This window comes from Pezoporus flaviventris, unplaced genomic scaffold, assembly GCF_033815535.1.
Source record: "Pezoporus flaviventris isolate CSIRO_AGI_PZ_B2104156 unplaced genomic scaffold, CSIRO_AGI_Pfla_v1 ptg000036l, whole genome shotgun sequence".
NCBI classification, from domain to species: domain Eukaryota; kingdom Metazoa; phylum Chordata; class Aves; order Psittaciformes; family Psittacidae; genus Pezoporus; species Pezoporus flaviventris.
In genome coordinates, this window is record NW_026892584.1 from 16,574,011 (window position 1) to 16,593,456 (window position 19,446).

The following is a 19,446-nucleotide window of genomic DNA, read 5'->3' on the forward strand; positions in this document are numbered from 1 at the left end:
GCCAACTGATCAATCAGCCTTCCTTTCAAACCGCTTCAAGAATCTGCACATCCCTAAAGATCTGTGGTCTCCCAGGAGAGCTGCAGTTTTACAGATGGAGCTTCTTCATGGCCTTGTTTCATGTTAAATATCCTTGTCTTGTTTATGCTTCTTCAATGTTTGCCTCTAAATGTACTTTTCTTGGCTACTTTAACGTGTGTTTCTATATTTACATTACTGGTGATTTATATTAAATGCCAAAATTTATTTTCTTATTTGAAGAAGGTATACCTGTTTTTCACCATGTAGGGATCTAAACTTAATTCTCTAGAAGTACAGAGCAGTTTGTAATTTGCCACAAAGAAAAAGGGAAATCACTACTGTTATGAAAAAAGGGAATTATTTTTTAAGAAGGATTGCCAAATCCAGCACTTCGCAGCCTATCCTGAAGAGTGCATGAAACTTATCACTAAAAAAATTTCTGAAGTGTAAGTATATGTGAACACTTTATACATTGACTGGAATATTATGGCACATAAAAGACAAAGGAAACAGGATATTTTTACACAGAATTTTAAAAGAAATGTTGGAGACAAAGTTCATTTAGAATATTTAAAAAGTGCAATCCGTGTTAAAGATGAAAAATTTTGGCAAGAAAAACTGACAAATTAAACGATTATTTTCATTAAAATATCTTTTATCAAGCAAAAATCATGTTCCTCGAACTGCCTTAATATGTACTAAGAATACGCTAGACAGAGAAAATAGATTTAATGGCTTCTCTTTTTTTTCCATAGCATAGTCATTTACACAGAATTTAAAAGCCCGTGTCTTGTAGGATTCTCACTAACTTCAGCCAACTTTATATTCTTATGAAGAAAAGAGTTTTCAATTTGTGATGGTCAAGTATGGCTATTTTATCAGCTAGCTGACAGGTTATCTTATAAGTTTAACGGTGATTCTGCAAATAAAGAAGTTATAATCCCTGGAAGATAGGGACTTCCGCTGCGCACCTCACAGTATGTGAATTAATTAGAAGCTGCATGAATATCCTTTTGTATCTGTACTTTAGCAGAGCAATACAGTGTAGCAGTACTTCACACTTCAGGTGTTTCCATTGACTATGTGGGATATAGTTACCAGATGAGACTGGGGCTCTGCATACATGCAAATGGGGTTCTCAAGTGTTTTTTTACATTAGTAAGTAAATAAATATGCTAAACTAAAACTACAAAAAGGCTCAGTTTTTAGACAAGTGAGCTTATCTCACTTTAGACGAGTAGATAAGTGAGCTTATATATCTGACCCACTGCAGCAATACAGCTCTGTAGGGCTCCCAGTGCAGGGGGTTAAAAAATGAGGGCAGGGTACATGGGAACAGTGTGAAGGCCTCTTCAATAACAGCACATAATCACAAACTGTCTTTGAATGTCTAATCATGGCTTACACCTAGATAAAGCTTTTGACTGTAATCCACATCTGTTGTGGCAAGCATGGGTCTTGTGTGTTTCAGCCACTTCCAGACAATATGAAGGGTGTGTATTCTGCTACCAAAGTATTAGCTGGAGAAATATTCTACAAAAAGGTGTGTGTGTGTGATAGCATGCTTTACCCTATTGTCCTCCAGTCTGCTTATCTGGTTTATACAGCTGCGAACGGTGTCTTTGGCAGGCAGAATTCCCATGGGTGTTATCTGTCAATAAGCAGCATCACTTGTTGCATTTACACAAGAACCCACTGTCATGTGGAGTTGTGGGACAGCTGTTCCCTGAGGCTATGCTCTAAGGCTATAGAGAGGTTACATCTCTATGCAACTTTCATATGATCAATTTAATAATGCATTATGTGCCATGCTTTATGGACGTTCTATTGTGCCCTATTTTTTGCTATCAAAGAGCTATTCAAAGTAAACAGTGACATCATCAATACTGTCTGAAACTTACAGCAAATGGAAATCTTCCGAAACCATAATAGAAACCATATTTCAACAGATGTAAAAGGCAAGATGAAGAGTGAGAATTAATTTGGATGGGAATGCTACAGTAGCTGATACTTGACTTGGCTTTGGTCAACATCATCCTTTTTGCTATGTACAGTATGCTTTTTTTCAAGGGAGAATCAAGATTAAAAAAAGAACAAGAAAATCAGCAGTGCAGTTTCTGCTACATTTATGACTTGGTAAAGAAGATAAAAGTAGTTTTATCCACAGAAGATAAAAACAAAGCAGAAAAAAGTCCACCTGCAGGAGAAAGGAGTGTGACTGCTGTCAGGACCAAGATTTTCGAAGCTGCGTAAGCGTTTAAACAAACACAATTTCTTATAAAGGTATTCATTAACCTATTCATCCATGACCTTTAAAATGCCAACCTCTCAAAAAGCATGCAGAGATTACTAGAACAGGAACAGAGCTGCTATTCAGGCATTTTTAGATTGATCACAGCTCACAAGCCAAGTAAAATAAAAGATCCTATCAGAACATCTTTGTATTTCAGACAGCATTAAGCTGCAGGTGCTTGATTTCCATACAACTCAGAGGAGCACTTGTCTTTGCCTTGTTGATATATCTGGATTCTCTTCACCCCTGAAACTCTCAGGAAATTGTCCAAGCTACAATCGTTTTTCTTTTCTACATAAAGAAACTTACTTGATTTAAAGGACAAACACCAGAAGTTTACATTCTGATTCAGGATCTGCACATTCAGCAAATGTTTACAATTTAAGTACTTGTTTACAATTTAAGTACTTGCTTGAATAGTAAGCTTTTAGTGCCTTGGATTCCTACTGAATATATTTTTTTTGTTTTCCTTTTTTTTTTTTTATCAGTAGATTAGCATCTCCTGTAATAAATTCTAAGGGTAGCTTCATTTTCTGTTGCAATATGAATGTGTTCACATTAAGGATCACATTGATGTGATTTCCATCACCATCAGTAGAAACCTCTTATCAAAGTTGTTCATCACTGGTGCAATTTCCTGTCAGGGAATCCTTCCTGTTGTGTAACGTAACAGTGCTTACACCCATTAGGAAAGAAATCTCAATTAAAATATCATATAAAATATACTAATGATGTGATGCACTCACTATGAAGCCATTATTTACAGTATTTTGGCTAACATACTGATTTTTCTCACCTAATTTTGAAACCCAAAAGTTTAAAAAAAAAAAGTGCTGTAGAAAATCATATATAAACTTTTTAAAGACATAATGTAACATACAAAGGTGTATTTATGATATATACTTGTATTACTATGTTCATTTTTCAATTGTATATTTTATATCTAGAATCCACAGACATTCTAGGTAGATGAGATTTATTGCTCAGAGTGTGAAGGATGTCTAATAAGTATGGAAGAGGTTTAGCATATTTCTGAAAAACGTGTGTCACCTTAAGAAAAATATGATCATTTATAGCATTAGAGGAGCAGTATTTTGTTTGAATTTGTTTTAAATAATCATTAAAAACTGAAGAAATCTCTTTAGAACATGTGTGCTTTAGTGTTAGTGTCAACTCATGGTCTGCTTGCTGATGTTTTTATCACATTTACAAACCATAATATTTTGTGGACACAATATTTTGTGGTTCTGGTCCCTGTGAACCTTTAATTTCAGAAGAAGAAAAGTAACAGGACTTCAGATGGGCAGAGAAGGGTGTAAAAGAAAGCAAGATTGGACATCATGATAAATAATTGGATCAGCATTGTTGGCAGCCATCCTGGCAAAGAAGCCTATCCATGCTTGTGTGTAAATGTGTGTGTTGGCATTATTCACCAGAACCAGTAATATATATTCATCTGAACATTAATTTTCTTTATAGCCTGAAAACCACTAATATACTAAGTAGTAAGATTCTGATTCAATGGAGGTGCTGTTGTTTTAAAGCTGCATATGCTCACATAACTGTCCTCAAATTATATTTTTCAGAGGATAGGGAGAATTACATTACTTTATTTGGGCCTCAGAGCATGAAGCCAAAATGCTTTTCCTTGGAACAAATCCAAAATTTTTAAGTATGTGGTACTTTATGTCCCTATTCCATTTCTTCCTGTATTTTTCTCCGCCCAGCCATAGCTATACATCACAGGATAAGTGCTCTTCCCCTACGTATAGGTGGCCTGGAGGGGAGAGATATGCCAAGCTCGAATTCAGCTTGACAGGTTTCAGTAAATAATTCTTTCTTTTCCATTTCAGAATCTGTATTGTTTCATCCTCTGGGATGGCTTTTTCCTCCCACTCTGTATTGCTAAAAGCTGTATAGAAAGTTTCCCTTTCTTCAGTCCTCATTGCTTTCTTTCAACAGAATGACTCATCGTTGCTCTGGATTCCCTGTGCATGCTATCACAGTTCTGTGAACAAACTTGTTCTTGTGTTAGTCTGACATCATCTTTATTATATTTTTATTGTCACTGACATTAAACAGGATGGACCAAAGGAGTCTACCTGTGTCTTGCCATTTCAGCAGCACTTAGACATTATACTTGCACACTTTTTACTGTATTTCTCCTTTTACACCATTTCTCTTCTGGGAAAACAATATAGTAAGTCAAGCACTTCATAGGTATAAGCTTTTTCAGCTGGCTTCTGCTAGGGTTTACCTCCATCGCATATCAGCTCAGATGATCTCAGGGCACAGAGGCAATATGTTTGCACTTCTGTTAACTTCCTTGAAAGAAAACCTCTTGTCTAAGTAATATGATTCACAATTTAACATCTCTAGTCTAATAAGGATGACTGTTTTACTCATTTCTGTCATCCCTCAGCTCCATCATTCCTGCTGGTCTGGAGTTCCATGAGGTACCGTATCAAGTTCAGAAACCAGCAGCTACTCCAGTGTATTTTGCTGTAAGGCAAGGAGCCCCACTTGTCTTTCAGCTTCATCGGAATTACGTTGGGATGCAAAATGGCTTTCACAAAACCTCCTCAGTGGTTCTTTGCTGTGAACTTCCACCATGTAATGTGTTGTTAGTCTTGTAGTGGTCCTGTGCTTATATACTAGTCCTACACTGACTGTCATTCTGGAAGTTACAGTTCACTTCAAGCAACTGACAGGAAAATTAATGAAAAACAGCAAGGTGAGCACATAAAAGAAGTATAAACTCATAAAGAATCTAAAGAGCAACTGGCTATGAAAAGTGTAGCAAAGTGGTAAAACTACCAGTTTGGGTGAATTGTAGAGAGTGGGTTTTACTATCCTTCCACTAAGCCCAAGCTCACACCATCACTACCTTTGTCACCCTTAGAGAGACCTCAATGCTTTGTGAGGTAGTTTGACATGACATAAACAAGGTGCTGAATTGTTATTAGCCATACTCTCTTTATCCATCTGATGTATTTAACAAAGGGTTACTTAGGAGGTGAGTGTCTGAACTTCATGGAAAGTGCTCAGAGCCTTCCCAAAGTTTTAGGCCATTTTTTTCTCTTAATGTCTTGAAATTAACTCCATGAGAGACTGACAGACTAAGTAACAGTCATACAGGCATGTGAATGCACTCTGTTAAGGACATAGCTGCTATGTGAAAAGCAGTGGGTAGGACAGATTGCTGTTCTTCACTGGGCAAGAACGGCGGGGATAACCCAATATGTGCCCACAAAAGAGAAATAAAGCTACTGTTATGTGGGTCCCTGGAGGAAAGATGTCCAGGCTGGTAAACCTTTGTCTTCAGTACAATTTCAGTAGTGCAGCCCAGTAAAATCTAGGTCCTTTCTTGAAAGCCACAGTCTGCTCTGGTTTGTGTTGACATTACTTTGGAAAACAGCTCTGACTATTCTGCTCTCAGTTTGTTTTTCTGGGTGGAGTGCTGTTCCCTCCTAACCCCTTTCTTTGGTCACGTAGAAAGACACAAGTGTGGCCTAGGGGGACAAATATGTGTGTGCATGTGAGAATCACCAAATTCTGGTCATGCACAAGCAAGTTCTGATCAAGCATGGGTCACTATTCTTGTTTATCTCAGTCTCTTGCAACTCTGACCAATATGCCACACTGAGAAGTCTGAAGTACAAGCAGAAATATGTTTCCATTGTAACCTTATATGTACTGGCCAACTCAGCAAGGGATGATTCTGTAAAACTGTTGTTGTATACAACAAATTAGCGCAATGTGCATTTCAGGAGAGCAGGTCCTGCACCGCCCTGCACTGAGGTGGATTGCGCCTTTGATGTAGAGTGTCTTCTAGTGTTTCCTGTTTTGTGACTGGTTGCTTTGCTCCATATATGCATCTTATATACAACACTGTCCTGGGGTCATCAGTAGCAGTCATTTTTCTCTTTCTTAGTAGCTGGTGGTTTTGACTTTCAGCCTGGGAACAATGCTGATAACACACTGATGTTTTTAGTTGTTGCTAAATAATGTTTACTCCAATCAAGGACTCAATCTCATGCTCTGTCAGGGAGGAGGGGAAGCCAGGAGGAAGCCGAGACAGGACACCTGCCCCAAACTAGCCAAAGAAGTATTCCATACCACAGCACGTCATGCCCAGGATGTAAACTGAGGGTTACCCAGAAGGGCAAGTTCACTGCTGGGTCGTACTAGGTATCGGTGGGTGGTGAGCGGTTGTATTCTCTTCCCTTGTTATTACCTTTATCATTATTGTTATTGGTGGTGTCAGCAGTGTTTGATCTCAGTATTTTTCACTTTTTAACAGGAAACAAAAAAAGAAAAGGATTCCATTAGGCAGTCCATTGGGAATTTTGCTGGGTATCCCAAAGATCTGTGTACTTCATTCTCTGTTATTCTTTCTCCACGAAATGTATCAACAGCAATGAAATGGAAGGTTAAGAAGATCATGGAAGGACCTACATGTCTCTAAAGGCCAAGTCTGTCTTGCATGTTTTCAGTCTGCATCCTGTCGGGTCATGCTAATTTTCTAGTTTGCAAGGAGGAAAAATACATTTAGATGTTCATAACCATCGCTCTTAAATAACAATAAACTGTCATTAAGAGTCTGTAAAGATATGAGAACTGGTTTCACAAAGTTGGATTTAATTATTTTTAGTGCACTGAAACAATTCTCCTTCACTACCACAAGTGAAAAATTTCTGTCATATGTTACACAAACTATTCCATGTGACCAGGATTCAGCTGCTGCTGCCTGCCCTGGTCCAGGCCATTCTCATTAGTGCTCCTGCTGCAGGATGATACTATTTCTGATGCGGTTTCTTCTCAGAATCCTGTGTCATTGTGGAAGAGGTTATAAGCAGTTTTAACCTCCATTTAACTTATGTGAAGGAATTCTAAAGCAGGGGGACATTTTTTTGCTTATATGGCTCAAAGTCAGTACAGAGAGGACCGAGACCTCCCTCCACACACACATACGTGCTTTTTAAATACCCACTATTGTTGTTGCCCAGGAACGTGCTACACACCGCAGTAATCTGCTTTACAGTAAAAGACAAGCTCATAATTAATACTGGAACAGACTGTAAAAGTTCTGACAAAACATTTTCTGGTAGAAATTTGCTGGTTCAGACAGATTGAAATGTTTTGCTGAGACACTGGTGTTTTCCCCTGTTTCCCTTGAAGCCAGGCAGCCAGGTAACAGCTTTGGGGCTGGGGTTCCAGCAGCTGAAGGGTGCAGCTCTGGTGCAGGTCTGCCAACAGTAGCCTTCTAGGGCAATCCCTTTCCTACCCTGGCTGAAGAGAGATCAGTACTCACAAGACCAATGCTTTGGGGAAGTCTAGCGGATGACCTGCTCCCACACTGAAGCTTTATTGCCTTCCACAGATAATTACGAAATGTTTGGCTTTTGTTCCAAACTGGAACAAACCCAGATTTCGAAATATCAAAATCCTGTGTGAAAGTCAATTAGCTCTCTCAGCAAAGTTGAAACTATGAGCGCATACTTCCCACGTGTAGCACCTGCATGAAGATGTCAGTGTGGAACGTCAGTGGCAATGCTGATGGGGTCGTCTTCAACATTTTGGGAGACCAACATCTTGAATATAGTGTGTTTCTTTGAGGTACAGCTCCTATAGAGCTCCCTGGTGCTCAAAAGAGTAAACAAGGATAACACCAGATATTAGATGACATTTAATATTATAACTTGTAATTTTGTTGCATTTAAGGTTTTAAGATACAGCTAGGTTGCAAACATTAATAGTCTCAATGTCTTCAGAAAATAACATTCATGTGTAGAATGCAGAAAGAATTTTTTTACATTTTCAATATTTAAATTTCTAACAATAAATTCTTATCTCCTTATAAGAAATGACTCATATGTATCTTGTGTCAAAAGGATTATTAATTTTCACTAATATATGTAATATTTTTTTTTGCATTTTCATGATAAACTTCCATGTATCACCCGCCAATGGCCAGTGTAAAATAAAATACTAGTGAACAATTTAATTGACATTAATTCAATTCTTGTTTCTCAGAGTTCAGGTCAGGTCAGCTACATCATTTATACACCCTTTTGCTTTATCCTACAGGTGGCTGTGTTATAACGCAGAAAGCTTCTAATAATCTCTTTCCAAGCCCAGTGTTGAATGTAGGAGGGGGAGGCAAGCAGAAATACTGCAATTTTCCTCACTGAAATAATGAACTTTACAACTTTTTTAGTCTTATATGTGCAAATACATCTGAGCTAAAAAAAATCTGCAATACACAATGTTGCAATTTTAAGAAATAGGACACATCTGATACCTTTTAAGTTACTATCTGAAGCAGCGAGAGAGCAGCTGCAGCTATAGCAGTGACAGCCTTGGTTGATGGCATTTTGTGGTGAGGGAGGTGTCTGTGCTGGGTCTGGTTTCAAACAAGCTGTTTTCAGCAGATTACGCATCGACTGGTGCATCTGCAAATGCCCTAAATTGGTACATGGAGTCTTGTAACACATAAAGGAACACAAGTTTGTGGAAATTTTTTCTTAAAATCACTCTATCAAAAGTAGGAGAAACCCCTTACAATTTAATTTATTAAAATTTAATTTTGTGGAACAATTTATTAAAACCTATAGGAGGAAGATCACTCTGCACTAAACACTTGTACCTCCTAGTTTCGGACATAGTCATCTGAACTTCAGTTTTTAAATGAGGGTCTTTGTTCCTGAATATATCACTGTGGATCACTGTTCCTGAATATATCACTACACTACTCCACACTACACTACTTTATATCACTACCTGAATATATCACTACACTACAACTACTTCTTAGAGTAGTTCCTGTTCATCAACAGGACTTCTGTTTTATTACTTAGTACAGGTGCAGTTACTTAGTACAGTAGCCTTTGCACAGGGTAATGAACCTGTGCTGCATGTATGAAAGGACTTATGAAAGATTCTTACCCACAAAGCCCATGGGAACATGATAAAGCAAGCAAATATATTATCTTGCTATTTCAATAAAGCAGCTGTACGGTAACACTGAGATATATCAGTTTTCATAGCATTCTCTGCGTGGGGAGATGTTTTGCTACCTGTAATTAAAACGTATGTATCTAAACTACGCTATGTTGCAACAGCAGCTCATGAATTTTTGTCCATTAACTTTTGGGGATTATCAGAAACTTTCTGTTTCCAGGAAACATTTATTTCACACCAATAGTCTCTCTTCATGACCTGCCAATTCCTGTCCATTTCTACTTTATATTGAATGTATATGATACAGTTGAAAGTAGGAGTTGGTGGAGGACTCCAAGTGAATACATTCTCTATCACCTCTGTTCAAAAGGCTTTTGTGGTATAGATTGCTGCTTTTTTTGTCTGAAGATATCTTTGGGCTGAAATGCATGTTCTCTTACTAGATTTCAAAACAGCAAGTCAGGACATTGATACAGAATTTGTTTGTATGTATCTGAGAAGTAGACTTAAACAGATGTTACGGTGATTAACCTCATTGCTCAATCAGTGGCCTTACGTATTGAGCCTAGAGAGCAGAATGAGGAGCTCACACAGCACATAACACTTCTGAAATATACGGAAATCTCTAATTCCAGCTAATAAGGAAGTTGGAATATTATATATATAATATTGTGTAGGAATATGAAGCTATATTTTGTTAGAGAAAGATCAGAATCCTGAATGGAACTTAACCTACTACATTTTGATATGCTATTTGAACCCCACCCTCATGAAGTTACCAGTTGGAAAAAGTGAACTTTAGAGGAGGCATACTGAACACATATGTGATTTGTTTTTCTAGGGCGAAAAAACAGCAACATTGTTAGAAGGTTATTTTCGTGTTTCCTTCTTATATGACTAATAATTATTTTATTTTTTTAATTATTGAATGGGGCTTTCATATTTCTCAAACTATTCAAGAACCTCCCACTCTCACAGTCCTTAGAGGTTTGCAGCCAGCCTTACTCAGAGGACATTCCAGACTTGTCACTGCACAGCTGCTCTTGGCATCCAGCCCTCCATGCAAGGGCTTTGCCAAAGCATCGCTTGGACCCCCCAAACACTCTGCTGAAACAATACTTAATAGTATGATATTTGCACAACTGCTAAATATGTTTTTAGGGCCTTAGAATTAATTTTTTTACTTCAGTTATAAAATATGCTGTATCTTTGACATCAATGGATTTATTCCTGCAGCCTACTGTGGGAGCTGCCATTGATATTTTATATTCCATGTATAGGCTGGTAGGTAGCATAAGCGTTATAGTCTGAGTTGAAAATAGATAAGATTCATTACATTTCTCTAGTTGTGTGCTTGCTTTTTTGCTCAATGAGTTATGTACTTGGAATAGTCTTCACTTTCTAAATCTTCAATGTGCTTGCTTCAAGTATCAATGATTTAAAGAAACAAAATAATAAACCTTCTTTCCTTTTCCTTCCATAATGAATTTCATTCTTGTTCATTTCATGTGCCTGTTCCTTAAGTATTTGATTCCAGACAGGGAAAAGCAGAAACGTGTGTATTTCTTTTGTTCTATTCTAGACTTCATAGAATCATTTAGCATCATTGAATGGTTTGGGTTGGAAGGGACCTTTGAAGATCATCTAGTCCAACCCTCCCACCATGGCCAGGGTCATCTTTTTCTAAATAGATTGCTCAAAGCCCCATCCAGCCTGGCCTTGAACACTTAAACTTGCAAAATCCCATGTATATTTCTCCACTGTGGGTTTCATACATGTTCTGTATTATGGAAAAGTACATTTTTTTAAGACCAAATTCAAGTTAACTTTTTAAGAAGAGAGCAATTTTTATTGTGTAAGGATTTTTTTATCAGTACTAATTTAAAAAGCTGTTCTTAGAGATATCTTAGAAAACATTGGTTAATGTGCAGATTGCTTTGATTAGATAATTGTTTTTAATGGCAATTACTGGAATGTGTGTGAGTCTCTGAAGCTGGAAACTAGAGTTCAGACTTTTCTCTGCTAAGAGGTTGCATTAGACCTTTTTCTCAATTACTGTGCTACCCATCTAACTTCTTTATTTGATCTTTGTATACAGTTGCATACAGTAATTTTAATTTCATGAATTATGAAATGTAATCAGATTCTAAATCTGATGAATTATCCAAACATAAGTATACTGTTTAATAGAATTTTTTTTTTTTTTTAGGCATGAGCCTCTTAAGGTTTGGCTTCAGGTAGTATTCTGCCTTCTCATTTGGATTTTCCCTAATCAGCTTTTGAACTTTTCTGTTGTAGTAGTAAAATCAGAAACCTGGCATAAAGTGATTAATTTTGTTTCCTTTCCTCAAATTGCAAGGGCTATAAGCTTATTCCCTAACTATCTCCAAACTGCCAGCTCTAGTGCCAATCCAAATGGAAAACCATGATGCGAAATTGAAAAACAATTACAAGACACACATTTCTCCAAAACAAAGTTTAGATCACTCGGTACAGGACGACTCAATCTTCTCTGCTAGAAAGTTTGTGACTTGTTCACTGGGGAATAAGAAAGCTCTCAGAATGTACCTTTATAGCACTCTCCTGTAATGTAGGATATTGCTTTCCTTATGCAGCTGGTCGTGTTTGTCACTCATAACTTCTTGACCTGTGATTAAACATGCAATCATTACCTATTCATTGACTCAGCTAGAAAGGAATCCATCGGCCTTCTACTTAAGTGACATTTTACAGCTGTGCTGATATCTTTGTTGTCCTGACTTCAAGTTCAAAATGCAACAGATGTTTACTAGGATTCCTGCTGTGACGATTTCTTTTTATTATTGTATAATTTGTGTCTACGACAACATTGAATGAAATGGCACTCTCAAGTTTCACAAGACTGGGGAGTTATCTGAAGTATTGTAAACTATTTTTCATTCTGTATGGAAACAGACACTAGATAAGGTTGTTTTCTCTATATTTTCAATCTTAAGGGATTCCTTTAGACTTTCAGGCAATTGGTTTCTCTTTTATGTGTTAAAAATACACAAAATTTAATGCATCATTGACACATTAGTTCTCACAAGTTTTGTTAGGGAAAACAATGAAGATATTTTACCGTATTATGGCTAAGCTGAGTTCATAGGGACTGTTGAAGGAAACCTTTGTATTAGCAGAACCCTATTAGTTGCTTTGCTAAACTAAAGTATAGTTGCAGTTACAAACCAAGTTTTCAGTTACTAACAGCTCAGCTGCTGACAGACAAGTAGTGGTGAGAGGAATTAGTGATTTGATATTGTCAGTGATTTTGTATTTTATGGCAACAACAAACAATTTATTAATAAAATCCACAGGGGGCTTGTGACTAACAGAAAGTTACCAGCTTGCAACTTTCCCATACAAGGCTTGCTTGTTAAAAATAAATATATGTGAGCTGAAACACTGTGGCCTGCATTGACATGCCTCATCAAATGGGCTGGGATAAAGTTCAAGCAAATAAAAGAAGATGAGATTTAATCATTTTTGTGATTGATTAATACAAAATATTTTTTCATAGAATCAACTAGGACATCCTAGGAGAGGCATTTTCAAGAGAATGTATTCATGTTTTTGCGCACAGCACTGGGATACCAAATCCAAAATAAAAAAATGTGTACAGTTATGCTCCTCCCTGTTTGAAGAAACCTGGGGGACTAGAACAAAATTACACAGTTTATAGAATCTAGCGAAACAAAAGTAGAGAAGATGTACAGTTATTTTCTTGAAGCTAAGCCAGAATAAGCACCAGTAATGAAGGAAGAGACATACAATATGAAGAATAAATCATGAATTTAGACTAGAAGCGTGAAAGTTTCTGACTCTTGAAGAAGTGAGTTTCTGAAACAAACAATGAGAACACGAGAATGAATGTGAAACAGTTGGCTGCAGTTCAGTTATATAGATTTGCTGAGCGTTTTAGCTTTGCATTTCTGCAATATAAATAGAAAGCAAGGAAGAGGTTAAAGATGAAAATTTAAAGGAATGTGCTTCAGAATTTTTCTAGACAGGCATGCTTTATTTCTTAGGAATGAGGAGTATCATGGAAAAGCTTTATGTAAATACGCAGTTAAACACTAAACTGCTCCATCCCTGGAAATCTGGAAAAATGAGAAAATTCAGATAGCTCTTACTAGTAGGCAAAGTTTATTAATCTACATTTTTACCTTTTCTCTCAAAGCATCTTTAAGGGGCCTTTAAACCTTACCAAACTAATAGATTTTGTACAGACCTAAATATCCACACTTGTGTTTAGGAAAGATTCTGATCAAAATACTGGCTTCTGCTCCCACATAGGCAGCAACCACTCTGAATCTATGCAGTCTATAAACATTAAAGAGCAGTTTATCTACTCTTGTCTCCTTTATTAGACTTACTATAATCCTGCAATCTTCTTTTTTTGAGATGGAATATGCAGAATTAATCATAATATTTGTGAAGCTGTACCATTACTTTAGACCATAGAGTTGTATATTTTTCCATACTCATTCCTGTCTAATTCCTCATAAAGTCTGACATCTTATTTGTTTTTTTGTCAGCAGCCAAATGTGAGCAGAGCTTTTCACTGACCGTGCAGTTAAAGCTTTGAATGCAACCACACAGACTTTCAGGCCAGTGGTTTTCATTGCAATTTTACTTTTTCCATTTCCTTTTCATTGCTTATTTGCAAATGATACAAAATCAGTTCCTGTTTGTCTCAGTATTCAGATATCCCACAAAAACTGAGAGGATCCCAGCCTGGAGCAATGTTACCTATCTTAGTAAAATGCTCAGTACAAAGCTTAATCCTTCACGCTTCCTGTGTGCTCTAAATTCCAATTTATGTGTAACTGTTAGCCATTTGAAGCTTTTGAAAAAACCTTTTAAAAATGGCAGCTGATTGTTGCCTCATAGTGAAATATGATGTATGCTATTTATTTATTTATCCACGTGTTTACCTATATTGCAGTAGTCCCTCTGAACATGGCTCAGATGCTAGCCAGAGTATGGAAGTAGAAAATGAGGACTCAAACACCTCAGAATATAAGCGGTGGGAAAAGAGAGGGCTGTTAAAGAGAGAGATTGCTGGAGAACTGAAAGGAATCCATCAGCCAGTATCAGGACAATGGCTTTTGGCACATATACCAGTACCTACCCTGATCCATGGCAGAGGATGTGAGGGGAAAGTGCTCCTGCAAAAGCAGTGCCATAAACTAAGAAGGGAAGAAGGAAAGAATAACCTACGGAGAAAATATGGATAACTAAAATTTTATTAGTCATGGAGCAAGCAGCTAAGAAACAGAGAAGGGGTGATGAGAAACGGATAGGTGTAAAGTGAGGAAAGGTGATAAGAGAAAGATGGAAGCAGGAACAGGAATGGTAGAGAAAGGAAGATTTGGAAGGAAAAGAGTAAGGAAAAACAATGAAAGGGGAAGATCGTAGAAGAAGGGTATGGAAAATAGGTCTGATTTTTTTTTGCTGCTGGGAGAAGACAAGGCAACTAAGATAAAAGCAAGAAACCATCAAGCTTAAATGATACAAAGCATAGGGAGGAGAGCATAAGAAAAGGAGTAAATGGGGTCAGTACGGGAATGAAGGCAGACAAGGTCTGTAAAAGTCTGTCCAAGTGTCAACTACGTTAAGTGTCAAAGGAACATGAGCATACTATGGAAGTTTTAAAAACTGGGTAGTGCAATGAAGGTGCTCCTGTGCAGACCTGCTAGGTATCTGTTTTGTCAAGCATAATATTCTTGTCCATGACTGAATGATATTTTTCCTGGGATGCTTTCTTGAGAATCTAGCTGATGACAACGTATTTACTGAACTTTTCACAAAAAATCATCACATAAATATTTGATTCTGATTGTGATTTCAGCAAGTTTATTTCCAGGAGTTTGATTTATAGATAAAATTCCATGTACCAATTCTCCAAGCAAAACAAGAAAGACTGAGAATATAAGAGAGACAAAGTTATTGGGGTTCGGTGTAGCATATTATTTTCAGCTACACTTTCTGGGTTTTAGATATAAATCACAGAGGCTCTCTGAAGCTGGGCAACACCCTTTCAGATGTAATAATTTGCATTTCAATATTAACTCGTATTTTAGAGAATGAACTGTTGGCTATAAAGAGGCATGCAAGGAAATGAGCAGGTTCCACCTTCCATCATTTCAAAGCTAAGCTGCTGTCTGCTTGACAGCTGAGGGTTTACTTGCCACTGAGCTTGATGAAAATAAGTGGAAAGTCTATTAACTCTTTTGCTTTCTGCTTATTTTAAAGTTGTGTTGTTTAAACATTTTGAAATCATATGCCTGAAAAAAGTGTCCTTGTAACTTGAAATGAGGTCCAATTCTAACAGTAGCTGAAAGAAATGTAATGTCAAGAGTGTGAACTGGTGCAGCTGAGTTTATGAACTGGCACTGTACATGTCCTCTCTAGTGCATGAAAGCCAGTGAATTTTTCTCTGGCTAAGGACATAGCCCTCAGCATGTCAGGGCCTCATCCTGGCTTTGCTCTTGTTTGTACATTTTGCACATTCTTTTTATGAGTTGCCATAGAGCATGTATGAGGACCTTATTCTTTCTTGAGGACTGAAGAAACCCTTCAAACACTGTTACCAGGTTATACTGTTTCCTACTTCATGGCATCTGATTTTAATATCCCCCAAAATTATGTGGTAACTTGTAAGAAGTAAAGGCTGATCAGCTGTAGGTTTCTCATCCTTGCCACAAAGAAACCAGTCAGGTAATATGGGAGGTGAGAAGCTTTTACTCTTTTGCTATATCCTAAAAGAAAAACAAGGTCAGGGAAATGACACCAGACTGTACAACATTTGGGAAGTGAGCTCTGCACAACTTAAATTGAATATGCTAACGTACAAGTTTGGTAAAGGAATCCTGTGCATATAAAATGTTTCCCTGATGAATAATCAACAGCTCTGCTTTCTGTTTAAATTCCTCCCTCTACATTCATGCATCTAGAAAAGATTCATTTCTCTCATTACGAGATTTACTGGAACAGGAACATATTTACTGTGAAGAAACTCTTCCTGAAGCATGCACTGACGTTGTTGTGTCAGGTGGGGAAGACATCATTAGTGTGTGTCATAGCCTCCATAGCAAGGGTAGCTGAAAAGGTCAGGATGCACTAAAGAAGCATAATGTTTTGTTTTTGCAGAGCACACTACCTGCTTCGCATGATAAATTACACCAAGTTTGAATATCCGATGTGCGCAAATGGCAACACTTGATCATTTAGGCTTAGCTCTTCAACCACAAACATCTGACACATTTGGCCTGGAAATGTCCATAAATGCTATTCCTGCCTTGACAAACCCTGAGGACCACTGTTGTCTAACAGAAAAAATGAGTACAGCCTGGCCTTGACAGTGACCTAACTGCAGCACCCTGACACATCTCATTTTACCAACCTATTTTTAAAAACGAGCAGCATGAAGAAACTGTTTTCAGCTTTTATTGCTGGCATGTATTTAAGATTCTCTTTTGTCCTTACTAACCAAACAAAGGGGATGAATTTGTTAAGAAAGGTATCTAAATATATCCATTAATTGGTGAACATGCTCACTTTGTTGCTTGCAAGACAATAGACAACTGATCATCAAATAAACACTAAAGTAAATAGAGGGTTTAGCTAGGAATTGTTTTTGTGGGAAGCTGTAGTCGTGGTTGTGGCATAAAACAAATTCTTTGAATACATACAAAACATTAATCATTGGCATCTGAAGAGGAAAAAATGTTAGTGATGTTTATTGAAGGCATCGTTAAATGCCACAGCTTATTATAAAACATGAAAGAAAACAAGTTTCAACAAACCACATTAAAAGGGAGAGAATCTTTTTTTCACATTACAAACTTCTGGAAGAACTCAGTTTCTGCTTTTTTGGAGCAAGTATTTCCTACTCCGTCTTTAACTTTCCAGTTAAAAGGAAGGTACCAGGACAAAGGTACTGAAAAAAATAAGTTAGATAGACAGCACTGAAAAAGTACATCATTCCATGACAAAACATAGGAGAAAGAGAAGTAAACTTGGAGGCAGAGGGCATGCCACCTCAGTGTAGCCTGCAGTACAGTCACTAAGAGTAGCAGATCTTTTTTGTTGTGCATACTTTCTCATAAATTAACAGAATACAAAATAAGATGGACTAAACTAAAAGCATCTTTTCTTTCTTTTTTTTTTTTTATTGTCACATAATGTCAAATTTGAGAAACGCTCCTTCTGAGCTGAGGTGAACAAAATACAGCATGTGTTACAGTCCTTCAGTATGAAGCAAATAATGAATAGGACCAGCAGCTATTCCAGAAATACTCAGAATAGCAGACCAAATGTTTTAAATATACGTATCTTTTTTTTAGTCCTCAAAAGTAGCATTTTAATACTCACTATTCCAGTATAATAGTATCCTTCACTGAACAATAAAGCTGCTGCATGTTATATAAACGTTATTTAATATTGAAACCAGATGGATGTATGTAGATATTTTTTATTAGATACTGTTTACCATGCATTTATAGCAAGATCACCTGCATTTCCAAGAAAGAAAGGACAAATGTGTGGAAAACTCAAGACAAAACTTTCTTGGATTCCCTTTATCCTTGCAATTCTATCCATACATTTTAGATTTCAAGCAGCTAGAAGGAAAATGTTTGACTGAACTTCAGCTCTGGCAAGTCTGGCAATTTCTGGAGTACGATCTCCTATAAAAGCAGATGGTTTATATCTTTTTATTATTTTCTTGTTGCTTGTACCCAACCAACAGTTAAGGCAGTAGCCATTTTACAGATCTGTGTTCCAGACCTTTTTGGTTTTGCCTTTTACTATGTGAGGAGAAGCAGCCAAATCTATAAAAGGCCTATAACAAGCTACTATTCCATGCCACTGTCTAAGATCATCTGGATTTCTCCCATTATTAGTGTATCTCAAATATTCCTAAACAATGAAAAAAGTTACTGTGCTGCCCAAAGTCAGCATAGATGATTTTAATTCTGTCACCTGGCATAAAAATAATCTATACTGTAGAATGGAAAGCTATTTTTATGCATCTAAGGTATCCGTTGTTTTGCTGAAGCAGTCACAACTTACGCTTCATCTAGTACACAGGGAGGCTGATGTTATGGGGTTTGTCTGCTGTTTTGATTTTTAACAACCAGTGAGAGCTTCTACATTTTTATTGTTGGCTTGAATACTACTCCTGGACACAAGCTAAGTTGTTTTTTTCCTTACTATATTGTAGCTCAGAAGCAACGTGACAGCAGTAGCAATTTCTCTGTTGTTTTCATTTGTATTATAGCACTTCAGTAATTCTCCTGTGTTCTCTGGATCCCTTAACTATGTGGAAAATATTTCACCCTTTAATACTCTACAGAACTGGTCTGATGTGAAAGTGGTCTTTAGGCCTGATTTAAAGGATGCCTTTCTGATGCTGTACAATGGGCAAGCTCTGAGCGGTACAATAGATGAACTTCAGTGATCCTCTTGAACTTACAGTTCTGTGTTTCTATATTCATCTTAGAGTTGCATGCTTGAGTATGTATGGCATGTGTTGCCCTAACTTTAAGAAACCCATACTCTGGAACTACTTTCCAATCTATAACATTTTCCAGTTCTATTGTTCCTGTAACAACACTTGTTTTCTGTCTCAATTATACTAAGAATATAAATAATACTAAAGTTGCACCTCTGGATCTGCTGGACTGTTATTTTCTCCTTGATATATTATCAGTACAACTGAGCCAGCAAATGAGGGGGAGGGGGGTGGGGTGGTGTGTGTGTGTGAAAGCTGGATAGACATAGTAAAAACAGCCCAACAAAGCCTCTGGCATCTTGTGCAGTCATGCAGTTAGGATATGAGTGGATACAACAGTTTTATTGCTTTTCCTTTGGCCTGCTCATCAATGTCATTGTGTATATCATAAAACAAATAACACTCCTTACCAGCACACAGAATCGATACCCTGCCTACTTCTACCAGTGGCCAGGAACAACTGGTTGAGAATAAGAGTCTGAGAAGAATAAGATACTCGATACATGTGCATGTCATGCAGACACACACAAAAAGCAAAAGACAGCTCTTTCTCTTTCCAAATTATAAGGAGATGGTTATATTTGCAAAAGCAACCTATGGTAAATACAAAACCTTACAACTTTCTTTCACA

At 37.2% G+C, this 19,446-nt stretch overlaps 1 long non-coding RNA gene across 1 annotated transcript in view; it reads left to right on the forward strand.

Moving 5' to 3' along the window:
* The window catches only part of LOC133274313 (uncharacterized), a 131,897-nt gene extending 113,149 nt beyond the window's left edge, over positions 1-18,748 (forward strand). The window contains exon 3 of the long non-coding RNA XR_009745105.1: positions 18,657-18,748. This is a non-coding gene — a long non-coding RNA (uncharacterized LOC133274313). The remainder of the gene's footprint in view (positions 1-18,656) is intronic.
* The last annotated feature ends 698 nt before the right edge of the window (positions 18,749-19,446 follow it).